Below are 12,337 nucleotides of genomic sequence, written 5' to 3'. Positions count from 1 at the left end.
CCAGTTAAAACCATGATAGTTCAGATCTGATTTCCATAGTCTTTTTAGTGTGTTGATTTTTATTAGCTCAGTTAAGGAAATAGTCAGGTATTCTCATTTTCCTACAAATGGGCATGGACCAAGTGCCAGAGATGGGAGCCACAAAGGGTCCAGTGATAACAGAAATTCTTTTTAGCGTGCAGTGCAGTTTGTATCTTCATTAGGCAATAGTGGAAGAGATGCAGTACGGACTTTATCTGGAGCCCAGGGGTGAACGTATAGAAAGATTGCTGTGGGTGAAGAGTTTCATATAAAGAAAACCAAGAAAATATGCAACATGTGCTGCCAGAACCTTTAACTGAAGGAAATAGGAAGCTTTAGATTCCTGTTCAGTTATGGAGGCTTACTGAACTGCACCTTCTTTTGGAACATGATGACAATTCCAGCGTACTTGAAAGGAAATATAGATGCTGAAATCTTAAGTGGGTCTTGGCTTCAACCTGTGAAATAATGCCTGTGTAGCTACAGGGATTTATCCAGCTCCCCATTTCCCACTGTCTCTGGCATGAAGCAGTGAGGCTTAGAAGGTCCTGCTCTGAAGGGGACACAGTTTTGTTCTGTGCCCATGGAATGAGAAAGATGCATGTGTTCTTAGTTTTCAGGGAAGTATGCTTACTGAGTTCCCCCTAGTGGATTTGAATTTCTGACAACAGTATGTTTTATTGCATGGCGTTTGTTCACCGCTGGTAGCTGAAGCGTATGCCTGAAGCATAGTCAACCTCATGTTTCACATGGGACTTCAAAGTGCTGACCTGCAAGAAATGTCAGTTTTCTAATAGGGAAGTAAGTGCTCTCTCAAAGCAAAAGCTGCTGAAACATTTTGACACTGGGCATGCAGGTTGTCCAGTGCAGCATCTCAGCAGCTTTCCCTTCCTCACAGCTGCTGGGCATTCCAAGGCTAAGGGGCACTGAGAGCAGATCTTCAAGTGTAGTTCAGCCACCTGCCACTTGGATGTCAGACGAGGCCTTTGCGAGATCTAGCTGTGCTTTGTTAGCTGTAAAGCTGCTGACGTGCCTTCTTCGAGGGTATAGAGCTTTGGGCTGAACATGCAGGCTTTTGTTCCTTCCTGAAGTTTCCTTTAGAGAGACTCAATGAAGATCAAAATAATTCTGGGAAGTCAGTAGCCCGCCCCAGGCTCTTGGAAACTTTGCATTCCACAAAAGCATGAGGAAGAGTATCAGTTTGGGTGAGAGTACATGACTGGGTTTTTCCTGGCCAAGTCTCGGTAATCCACCTCTGCCTGGCAAAATGTCTGGAACTGCAGCAGAACCTGCTACTCCTGGAAAGTCCGCTTCAGCCACTTCAATGTAGCCAAAATTATGCTTTGACTTCCAGCCTAGGAATCCTGCTTTGCTTAGCTTAAAAGTGGAAAGACACCTCTCCTTCCACCCGTCCTTCACTCACTTCCTCTCCATACAAAACTAACACTCCTTGTATAGTGTTTCAACCGATCAATAAGATTCTGTCCCCCAAACCTCCAACATAGATTACAAAAGGTAAGATATTCCTGCCTGGAATCAAAATAACATAGCTTACTATGCTACGTATGTTACTATGCTACATTTATTTTGTTTTTTAAATAATCCTAGGTAGATGTCACATTATTTTTATAGCACTCAGTGTCTGGTAGTGCAGCTAGGATTCTTTGAAAATTTAAGAACTGCTTTCTGCAATCTGGTATTTAGTGCCTATCGACAAACCAGTGGTCCTGCTTGCAGGATATATCTCTTTTTTGCAAACAGCCAGAAGAAATTCTATGCACACATCAACAAACAAAAAGCAGTGATGAAAAAAATGAAGCAAAACACAAAAAAACCCAAACCAAAACAAAAAAATGTCTCAGAACTTTCTGCATGATTATCCTGGGATGAGAACAATGTAATAAGTTATACAACTTTCTTGGACTAGGAAATGTTTCCAGAAAAACACCTTTAACCTTTCCTGGCACAGTGTCATATGTTCAAAGATTGCCAGAAAAAGATGGGGCTTTACAGATACCATATAGTTTGGACTAAGGACTTATGTTTGAATAAAACATTATTATCATGTTATTACTCCAGTTAGATGCCACATACCTACTAGCATGAGAAATACCCTACCAAAAAAGAGTAAAAACTCCTGTTCAGCTGGTGTCTTCACTGGTGCTTGCAGAACTGTAAATGTCTGCTGTTAAATGTCCCCGCAGAGGCACTCACTTTCTTTACAGTTTGCTTAGAGATTACATGCTTGCTTGTGGAGGCTCAGCATTTTTCAGATGTGGATAGAAAGAAAGAAATAAAATGCTTGGATTTATGGGGCTTTGTGTGCCAGACTACACCTTGGCACTGAAGAAAAATGTATGCATACTCACCCAAATTTTAGTTACTGGTAGGTCAGTGTAGCAGACAAATTGGTGTATTGGATACAATGTTGGAAGGTGGTACAACTTACAAGCTTTATATGAGGTTTTAAACTCTCTGTATTTTTTTTACTCTGTTAGGAATGTGAAATGTTGAAGGATTCTGAGTAGAACAGAAGTGAACATTAGAATAAAGCATGTCATTCAGATTTCCTGCACCTATTCAGCATATATGTTTGCTCCTTACGTGTAATTATCAGGGTATTGTCTTTTTAAACGCACAGCAAGGTATTTTTAATTATATATGTATTCATCCCTGCACAATGAGAGTAGGTGGAGGAGGAAAATACAACAATTGCAGGATGTCTTACCAAAAGTAGAAGTCATAAATCTTGAATTTTAAAATACTGTCTTGAACGTGCACTCACCTTTATTTCATTTGCAGTTGTTAACCCAGTCCTACACTTTCTTTGTATGTGATTGTCTTCAGAGTGTGATACTGTAGATGGTGCATGTGAGGGAAGCCAAGTTATAAGAAATGTTAAGTGTTACTGAAATGCAGTAAGATGAAAGGCGTGTAATAACTGCTGTGCTCTGAAGTTATGCAAAAATATGGGAAGTATTTTTCAGTTAAAAAACCGAAGGACAACAACTGATAAAAGAAGTTTAAAAGGAGTTTCTGAACAGCCTTTCTAGCCCCTTGAACAAGTTTTTTATATGTCTGGAAAGCTGGGTTTTCTTCAGCTCTTTACTTAAACTTTTATTATGTTTGTAGAATAAATAGCTACCAACAAAGATAGAGAGGCAATGAAAGCTATGCAAAAACCTAAAACTTGTGGAATTCAAATACTTTGCAGAAGCATTAAAGAAGGTGATTGGGGAGTATTTCTTTAGATGTCTTTATATGAGAGGGTTTGCATGAAGTTAGAGCTACAATGATGAGAATTACTTGGATGAGTCATACCATATTTCTGCCCCTCACTTGGGTGAATATAGTCAAGGTTTTAGTGCAAACATTTGGGTTTAAATTGACCTATGCAGGAATATTCCTTCAGGTGTGTTAAAGATAACTGAAAAGAACCAATTTGCTATAATATTCATGAAAAGCAAAAATAAGAATAATTATATAATCTCACAATAAACATTATGGTAATATATAAAATATATAATGCCTACTATGTAGTAATATAATAATAAAATATTACATAATAATGTAACGCATAATATAATAATATATAATAAGCATACTTAAGTTTTGGGAGTAATTTCCTTCTAACTAATATACATAAAAATATATATATGAACAAAAATACATGCATTGCACAAGGATAAAAATAACACCAAAATTATGAAGAGTAAGAAATTAAAATGATGCAGAAGGATTTTCCAATTATTTGCACTGTTTTATCTTGTGATAAAAATAACAAAAGAAACCTCTTCCCATTAGCTTCCTTTAGTGTTTGATTATTGCGTGCAAGTCCGTTTTCCTTAAAGAACAGCTTTCATGTTTTTTTGAATGCTGTGTTCAGTTTTGTCCCCTCACTGCAAGAGAGACATTAAGGTGCTGGAGCTGGTCCAGAGAAGGGCAACAAAGCTGGTGAAGCATCTAGAGCACAAGTCCTGTGAGGAGATGCCGAGGGAACCTGGGTTGTTTAGCCTGGAGAAGAGAAGGCTTCAGTGGGGACTTTACTGGTCCCTAAAACTCCTGAAAAGAGGCTGTAGTGAGGTGGAGGTCAGTCTCTTCTCCCAAATAAGAAGCGATAGGACAAGAGGTAACGGCCTCAAGCTGCACCAGGGGAGGTTTAGATTGGATATTAAGAATAATTTCTTCACTGAGAGGGTGCTCAAGTATTGGAACAGAGTGCCCAGGGCAGTGGTGGAATCACCATCCCTGGAAGTGTTCAAAAACCATGTAGGTGAGGCCCTAGGTGACATGGTTTAGGGGTGGTCTTGGCAGTCCTGGGGTAACGGTTGGACTTGATGATCTTAGAAGTCTTTTCCAGCCTAGCTGATTCTACTATTATGATGCTATTTAATTATGAGTACAAAATTGGCAGATGATCCATCAGCTAGCAAACATGAAGCATATTGTGACTGCAGAAAAAAAACCCACATTTAAAACAGAAAGCAGCTGAGATTCAAGAAGACATTTAGGGGTTTTGGTTTAAAAATTAATAATAAAATAACAAACACTGTTATCTCAGGCTGTCGCGTGTCTGGGTGTCCTAAGAGCCTCCCGGCTGATGACAAAAATACAGCAAACTTAAATTTATCAATTACCATCTCAACTTCAGAGTTTAAAAAACATTTCATATAGTTGTTTTTACTAGTATATTACTCCTTCTTCAGCTCTAGATGAAATGAATTCCAGTAGCACAGTCTCTGTATTTTGTGATTACCTTTAGGTTCTCTCTCCTTTGTTCTCTTGTGTTCTTCTGTTTCTGTAGTAGTGGTCCTCTCTCACACTGCCAGTGTTCCAGGACAGAAGGTTGTAAAGAGGAAAAAAGAATAAGGAAAGGAGCTGGAAGTTTTAAAGTCTTTCTATATGTATTATTAGCAACCATCTTCAATATTCTGCTTTTTGCTTTTGATTTAAATAAATTTATATGTATTATATAAATCAGATGTGTAAATCTTTGCTAAAGAGCTTTTACACAATTATTTCAACATTGGCTGGGATGAGTGCTCATTTTGCTTTATTATTGAAATCTAGTATTGCTGTTTGGAAAAGCAATGCAGAAAAATATCTACAGGCAGTGGTGAGCAAGTTACTGCTTCAGGTTATTAACTAGTATGGAGCAGTGGCATAAATTACACAAATGATCACTAAGTGCAGACTTACATAAATCTGTAGAGTTGTGTGATACGCAAAGCACCATGTAACTGAATTTTGCTGCTGTTATCTTGTGATTTGGTTTATTTATTGCTTGGGATCTAGCAAGGTTTTGAGAAGGTAGAAGTTTCTGTTTGCAGGGGCAGGAACTGTTCATCTGCTGTCCATTATCACTTCAGAGGTGAAGGCTGTTATTTTTGTCCTTGACCTCTTAGTAAGTATCTTGGTAAAGGGGGGAGCAGATGGTAGATTCAACAAGCTAAACATCAACTGGATTTCAAGATGACAATTATATCAGTTTTGCTATAATCAAAAGCTGATCTATGGATAAAGGATGACATTAGCTAGCATTGTTCTGTATTTCTGTCCTGCATTTAGCTATTTACAGGTAGTCTCCTTTGTAGTCCTAGTAACTTCTTTGGTATGTTTTAGGCCAGTCACAATATAAATCTTAAGCAGCAATCGAGCCCATGTTCTCCATGTGGCAGGATAAATTGCAGTGCTCTGAATAACACCACTGGAAGATGCAGCTTCTGAGCTGAGAAGCTTATCATCATGGAAGTATGTGGTGATCTAATCCAGGAAACAAATAAAAATGGCATTTCCATTATATACTGGGGACTCGAAATAAAGCATCTAGGATCTTAGAAAGCTTCTTAATTCTTCTAAAACACAATGACCTTCATGAGACTGTTTTTTAACATCCTTCCAGGCCTGTAGTTTTCTTCTTCAAAATTTATTGCTTTTAAATGTTACTGTCAAATCCCATACTCACAAATTTTTAATTTTAATTCAGGATGATCTCGCATACATCTTGAAGAGCCTGTATGTAGAATTGCACCAAATAGTGAAAATGCTGTGAAAGCCATGTTTGGGATATTGCAGGTTCATGTCTGGGGGGGTGTGGGGTGGGGAATCATCCAAGATTTTTGAACGCAAAAACACAAAGATACAACCAGTGTGTCAAGACATACTTACTCAACACATTAGTGGGTGCTTGAGTATATGCTAGAGCAATACCACTTCCAAGTTGCTTCTCATTTCTCTTTTTCAAAGTATTCACTTTCAGAGACTGCAAGTGGGTTACATAAAATATGGTCTAATTTGGTGTGGCTTCTCTTAGAAGGTGGTTGGGTTCTGTAGCATATGATGTGTGAAGAGAGGCTGAAGAAGCTGATTTCATTTTTGCTTAAAGGAGACTATACTAAAGGGGCTTCTTAACTGCAGTCTTCAGCTCTCTGTAGGTATTTGCAAAGAAGCTGGAGCCAGATTCTCCTTGGTGGTGCACAAAGAAAGGCAACGGACAAGAACAGCACAAGGGAAAATTCTAATTAAATGCAGAAAATAATTCTCAGCATTTCCATTTGCAGATGATCACGCTATTCAGAGACACATCATCTCCTTGGTGTACTGCTTGCTTCAGTCTCCTCAGCAGTCAAGTCCCCATAAGAACAGGACTGTACTGGTCAAGCACGTCAGCAGAACTGGAGCAAGTCATTTTGCCGTGACAGATACTGTTTGGCTAGCTCCAGGCATACATAGTAGAATTCAAAAGGTACAGAGAAGGAAAGCAGCAATTAAATTCGTGCAAAGGCAAGACAGAGGTCATGCATTACTTATGTAAGGGGTTTTTCAGGGTAGAAGAGATCCTGGGAAGACTTACGCAATTTACAGTAAAAGTGAACAGGAAATGACTTTATTTGTCCTAATACCAGATGAAGGACTAAAATAATTGAAAACTGTTTTGGTAAAAAGAATGTCTTCACAGAATACATAATTAACATTTATAGTTCATTGCAAGATGTTGTGGTTGCTGAGGTATAAATGATCCCAAGAAGCAAATAGCTGTAAAATACCATTAAACACAAGGGAATAGATGTAAATCCTGGTTTAGGAAGATTGTTTTGGAAGAACTTCCAAAACCTTGTAGGATATACCAAGAGAAAAACACTATGTACTTGCACGATTCTTAAACCTGTTCCTAAACTCTTGTCCTAAGCATTTGGCAGCAGGCAGAGTCAGAGACTCCACAGTAAGCTAAATGGACTTTTGGTCTGACCCATACCATAGCAAATATTATTCTTAACTTCAAAACCATTAGAGAATAAAAAAATTTTGATTGGAGTAACATAGAATAAACAATTATCTATTGTACCCCCAGTTTTGGATATATAAACAGAGATGATCTTGTCTGTAGTGGTTTTGGACAGACAAATGTTATGGGGTCTTTAACTTTGCAGATATAGGCTAGAGAACAAATGCTAAGAATATGGTAAGGCCTGGATATTTGTGCACATTCTTTCCAGCAAGTTATTAGTTAGATAGGCTGTGAACCTGCAAAAAAGGACATCGATTAAAATGAGCTTTGATAAGTAGTGAGGTATTTGAGAGGATCTGGCTGCGAAAAAAAAACAAAGGAAACCAAACCAAAAAATCAACCAAATAAAAAACCCCTAGTTTTATGGGAAAAAATGATTTATTGAAAATTAAATGGAAAAAATAAGTAGGTCTGTTATTCAAGTTCAGTTTTGCAAAGGACAGATTTTTAGACACAGATGTACTAAGGCAATTAAATAAATACAGAGAAAGGTTGAGTAAAAATGCCATGAAATTTATGTAGATTGAGATGCAATATTTTACAGTTGATTTAACAGATGAAGATAACGCTTGATACCATCTTTCTGAAATTCAGCTCTGGAAAAACTAATAGTTAAATTACAAACGACAAGATTTAATGGAGTTATTGGACAGTGCATTAAAGCTATCCAAAAGGGAAAGAGCTTCAGGCAGCCCTGCAATGTCTGATAGCACAGTAGTTGCTAAAAGAACCTGGCACTGAACTTGTTTAACATTGTTAGTAATGCCCCTTGTAGAAATATAGTAAAAATATTGATTGTATCTGTTGACAATATAAATCTGTAAACATTGCCCATACAGGGTAGGGTATTGTATAAATATCACTTGTTAGGACTGGATTAATAGAAATAGGATAAAATTCAATAGATAATATGAGGGGATGTACCCTAGTACTGGTGTCAAACTTCTGTTGAAAAACAGAAGTTTGCCAAGAATGAAGGTGGAAATGCAATCAGCTGTCCTATATAGCAGCAGGATTATAAATTACTAGTCTTGTGGCCAGAAAATGAGATGACTGTTGAAAAGGTAATGCCAGTAGATGTAGAGATGTTCCTCCTACAAGAGGATGCTCATCTGGAAAACTCAATTTTGATTACCTATGTTAAAGATAAATAAATTAAAACTAAAATAATCACACAGAATCTCTGCTGTGTGAATAAGGAAAGCAGGGGGCTTATCTTCTGCACAAAGCTAGAGCTTTTTATCTGAGGTTAAACAAGTCAGCAGGGCATGTGGTTATCAAGATATTTACTAGGAGGATAAAAACTGGAAGAAAAATTACCATTTAGGCATAAAGCCAATGTTTGTACAAGAACAAAAAAGGGAGAAAACAATTGTAAATAGCTCAGGCTGGAAATGAGGCAAAAGGCCCAGTCTATTGGAACAATGTATTCCGGGACTATCTTTAAAGGGAGTGGTGGTGGTGGTGGTGGTGTGTGGGAGTGGAGATGGGAGGGGGATAGGGCAGTTATTTTTAATCTAAGGCTAGGAATAGTTTTGAAAGTGAATACATTAGATCTTAATAAAGAACACATATTTGTTAACTGGTAGGCTCATTCTAATTTTGTGCTTCCGTAAGGAAGCCCTCTGAGCTAAGAAGTTATAGGAATTTCCATTCCATCTTTTGTTTATTTTGTAGAACATGTTTAAATTGGAGCTCCTCCTGTGAAGATAACAGTGCTTATTGCAAACTGATGTATTTTGCATGTGAAATCTTTCTGCACAAAATAATTATAGAATCATAGAATGCTTAGGAAAGGATTCTTGAGGTCATCTAGCTCCAACCACCCTGCCATGGGCAGCGTCTCCTCACACTAAACCTTGTCACCCAAGGCTCTGTCCAACCTGGCCTTGAACACTGACAGGGGTGGAGCATTCACAACTTCCCTGTGCAACCTATTCCAGTGCCTTACCACTCTCATAGTAAAGAACTTCTTCCTTATATCCAATCTAAACTTCCCCTGTTTAAGTTTTAACCTGTTACCCCTTGCCCTGTCACTACAGTCCCTAATGAAGAGTCCTTCCCCAGCATCCCTATAGGCCCCCTTCAGATACTGGAAGGCTGCTATGAGGTCTCCACACAGCCTTCTCTTCTCCAGGCTGAACAGCCCCAACTTTCTCGGCCTATCTTCATCCAGGAGATGCTCCAGTCCCCTGATCATCCTCGTGGCCCTTCTCTGGACTTATTCCAACAGTTCCATGTCCTTTTTATGTTGAGGACACCAGAACTGTACAAAATATTCCAAGAATGAGAGTATGCCTTAAAATGTAGTCCCTGTGCAGTCTGAGGCAGTCTCAGGTCAAGAGGCTGGCTTTAGACCTGTCGTGGTTTAAACCCAGCCAGGTAACTTGTTCACTCACTCCCAGTGAGTGGTGCTGAGCTGACAACAATCAAGGTCCGTGTCCCCCCCGCCCCGCACCGGGGCTCTCCCCTTCCCCGCTCCCAGAGGAACGGGGAGGAGGATCGAAAGAGTGCAACTCCTACGGGTTGAGACAAGAACAGTCCAGCAACCAATGTATAACACAAATCACCACCGCTACTACCAACTACAACAATGATAAGGGAAAATAACAAGGGAAGAGAATACGATACCACCCGCCAAGAAAACGAGTTCCACCCGGAAGCCCCTGTCCTTCCAGGTAACTCCCAGTCACCCCCCACCCCGGCCATGACGTGCTGTGGTATGGAATACCTCCCCGGCTAGCCCAGGTCAGGCGCCCCGTCCCTGCTTCCTCACAGCTTCCCCTCCTCCCTGGCAGAGCATGAGCCTCACAAAGTGCTTGGTCAGGGTAAACATCACTCAGCAACAACTGAAAACATCGGCTTCACCAACACTGTTCTCAGGCTGGAAGTCAAAACACAGCGCTGCACCAGCTACCACAAAGGAAAAAACATGACTGCTACTGCTGAACCCAGGACATTATCCACCCCTTATTCCATACCATTCACGTCGTGCTCAGATCCCACATTTTCAATACACCATTGCTCTCCCACATATATACATCCATATACATACAGACCAAGAGGAAAAAATCATTTTCTTAGTGCATGGACTAATCCCTATAATGCTGCCGAGTCCATTCGGTCCATGATGTTCAAAGTTCATTCTCTGTTGGGATGATGGCTGGAGGGAAGTCAGGGCCAGTCGCTGGTGACCTGGAGACATCTAGTTGATGGGCTATAAAAGTATTACACAGCAGGCAACGGCATACAATTGAGTTCACTGGCTGTTTTCCCCTAAAATCAAATCCCCTTGAGGTATACATCGGACTTCCCCATCTTCCCGCATTACCCACCAAGTATATCCAGGTCCCTGAGCAAAAGCAATCCCACGAGTGGGTTTGCCTTTACCCGAAGCAGGAATAACCCAGACTGTCTTCCCCAGCAAATTCTTCATATGCACCACGGGAACTTTGTCCCCCTCTACAATATGTAAAAGTTCTGACTGGGCTGGGCCAGCCCTGTTGGCAGATCCTCTGGTGTTGACCAACCAGGTGGCCTTTGGTAAGTGTGTATCCCAATGCTTGAAATTTCCCCCACCCATTGCTCTCAGTGTAGTTTTTAACAGCCCATTGTACCGTTCGATTTTCCCAGAGGCTGGTGCATGGTAGGGGATGTGATATACCCACTCAATGCCATGCTCTTTGGCCCAAATATCTATAAGGTAATTCTGGAAATGAGTCTCATTGTCTGACTCAGTTCTCTCTGGGGTGCCGTGTCGCCACAAAATCTGTTTCTCAAGGCCCAGGATAGTGTTCTGGGCAGTGGCATGGGGCACAGCGCATGTTTCCAGCCACCCGGTGGTTGCTTCCACCATGGTAAGCACATGGCGCTTGCCTTGGCGGGTTGGTGGCAGTGTGATATAGTCAATCTGCCAGGCCTCCCCATATTTATACTTCAACCATTGTCCTCCATACCAAAGAGGCTTTAACCGCTTGGCTTGTTTAATTGCAGCACATGTTTCACACTCATGAATAACCTGGGCAATAGTGTCCATTGTTAAGTCCACCCCTCGGTCACGGGCCCATCTATATGTTGCATCTCTGCCCTGATGGCCTGAAGTGTCATGGGCCCACCGGGCCAAAAATAATTCACCTTTATGTTGCCAATCTAAGTCCATCTGAGCCACTTCAATCTTAGCCGCTTTATCCACTTGTTGGTTGTTCTGGTGTTCCTCAGTGGCCCGACTCTTGGGTACATGGGCATCTACATGATGTACCTTCACCACCAGGTTCTGCACCCTGGCAGCAATATCTTTCCACAGTGCAGCAGCCCAGATGGGTTTACCTCTGCGTTGCCAGTTGCTCTGCTTCCATTGCTTCAACCACCCCCACAGGGCATTTGCCACCATCCATGAGTCAGTATAGAGATAAAGTACTGGCCACTTTTCTCGTTCAGCAATGTCCAGGGCCCGCTGGATGGCTTTCACCTCGGCAAATTGACTCGATTCACCCTCTCCATCAGCAGTTTCTGCAACTTGTCGTCCAGGACTCCATACAGCTGCCTTCCATCTCCGATGCTTTCCCACAATACGGCAAGAGCCATCAGTAAACAAGGCATACTGCTTTTCACTTTCTGACAGTTTATTATATGGTGGGGCCTCTTCAGCACGCACCGCCTCCTCCTTTGGTGACATTTCAAAATCTTTGCCCTCTGGCCAGTCCATGATGACTTCTAGAATGCCTGGATGACTGAGATTTCCTATTCGAGTTCGTTGTGTAATTAGTGCAGCCCGTTTACTCCATGTAGCATCAGTTGCATGATGTGTAGAGGAGACCCTGCCTTTGAACATCCAGCCCAGCATGGGCAGCCGGGGTGCCAGGAGGAGCTGTGCTTCAGTGCCAATCACTTCCGAAGCAGCTCGAACCCCTTCATAGGCTGCCAGTATCTCTTTCTCAGGTGGGGTATAGCTGGCCTCAGATCCTTTATATCCCCGACTCCAAAAGCCGAGGGGTCGACCTCGAGTCTCCCCTGGAGCTTTCTGCCAGA

The sequence above is a fragment of the Pezoporus flaviventris genome, unplaced genomic scaffold, assembly GCF_033815535.1.
Source record: "Pezoporus flaviventris isolate CSIRO_AGI_PZ_B2104156 unplaced genomic scaffold, CSIRO_AGI_Pfla_v1 ptg000016l, whole genome shotgun sequence".
Classification (NCBI taxonomy): domain Eukaryota; kingdom Metazoa; phylum Chordata; class Aves; order Psittaciformes; family Psittacidae; genus Pezoporus; species Pezoporus flaviventris.
The sequence above is the reverse complement of the archived record's forward strand: the minus strand, read 5'-3'. Positions refer to the sequence as shown.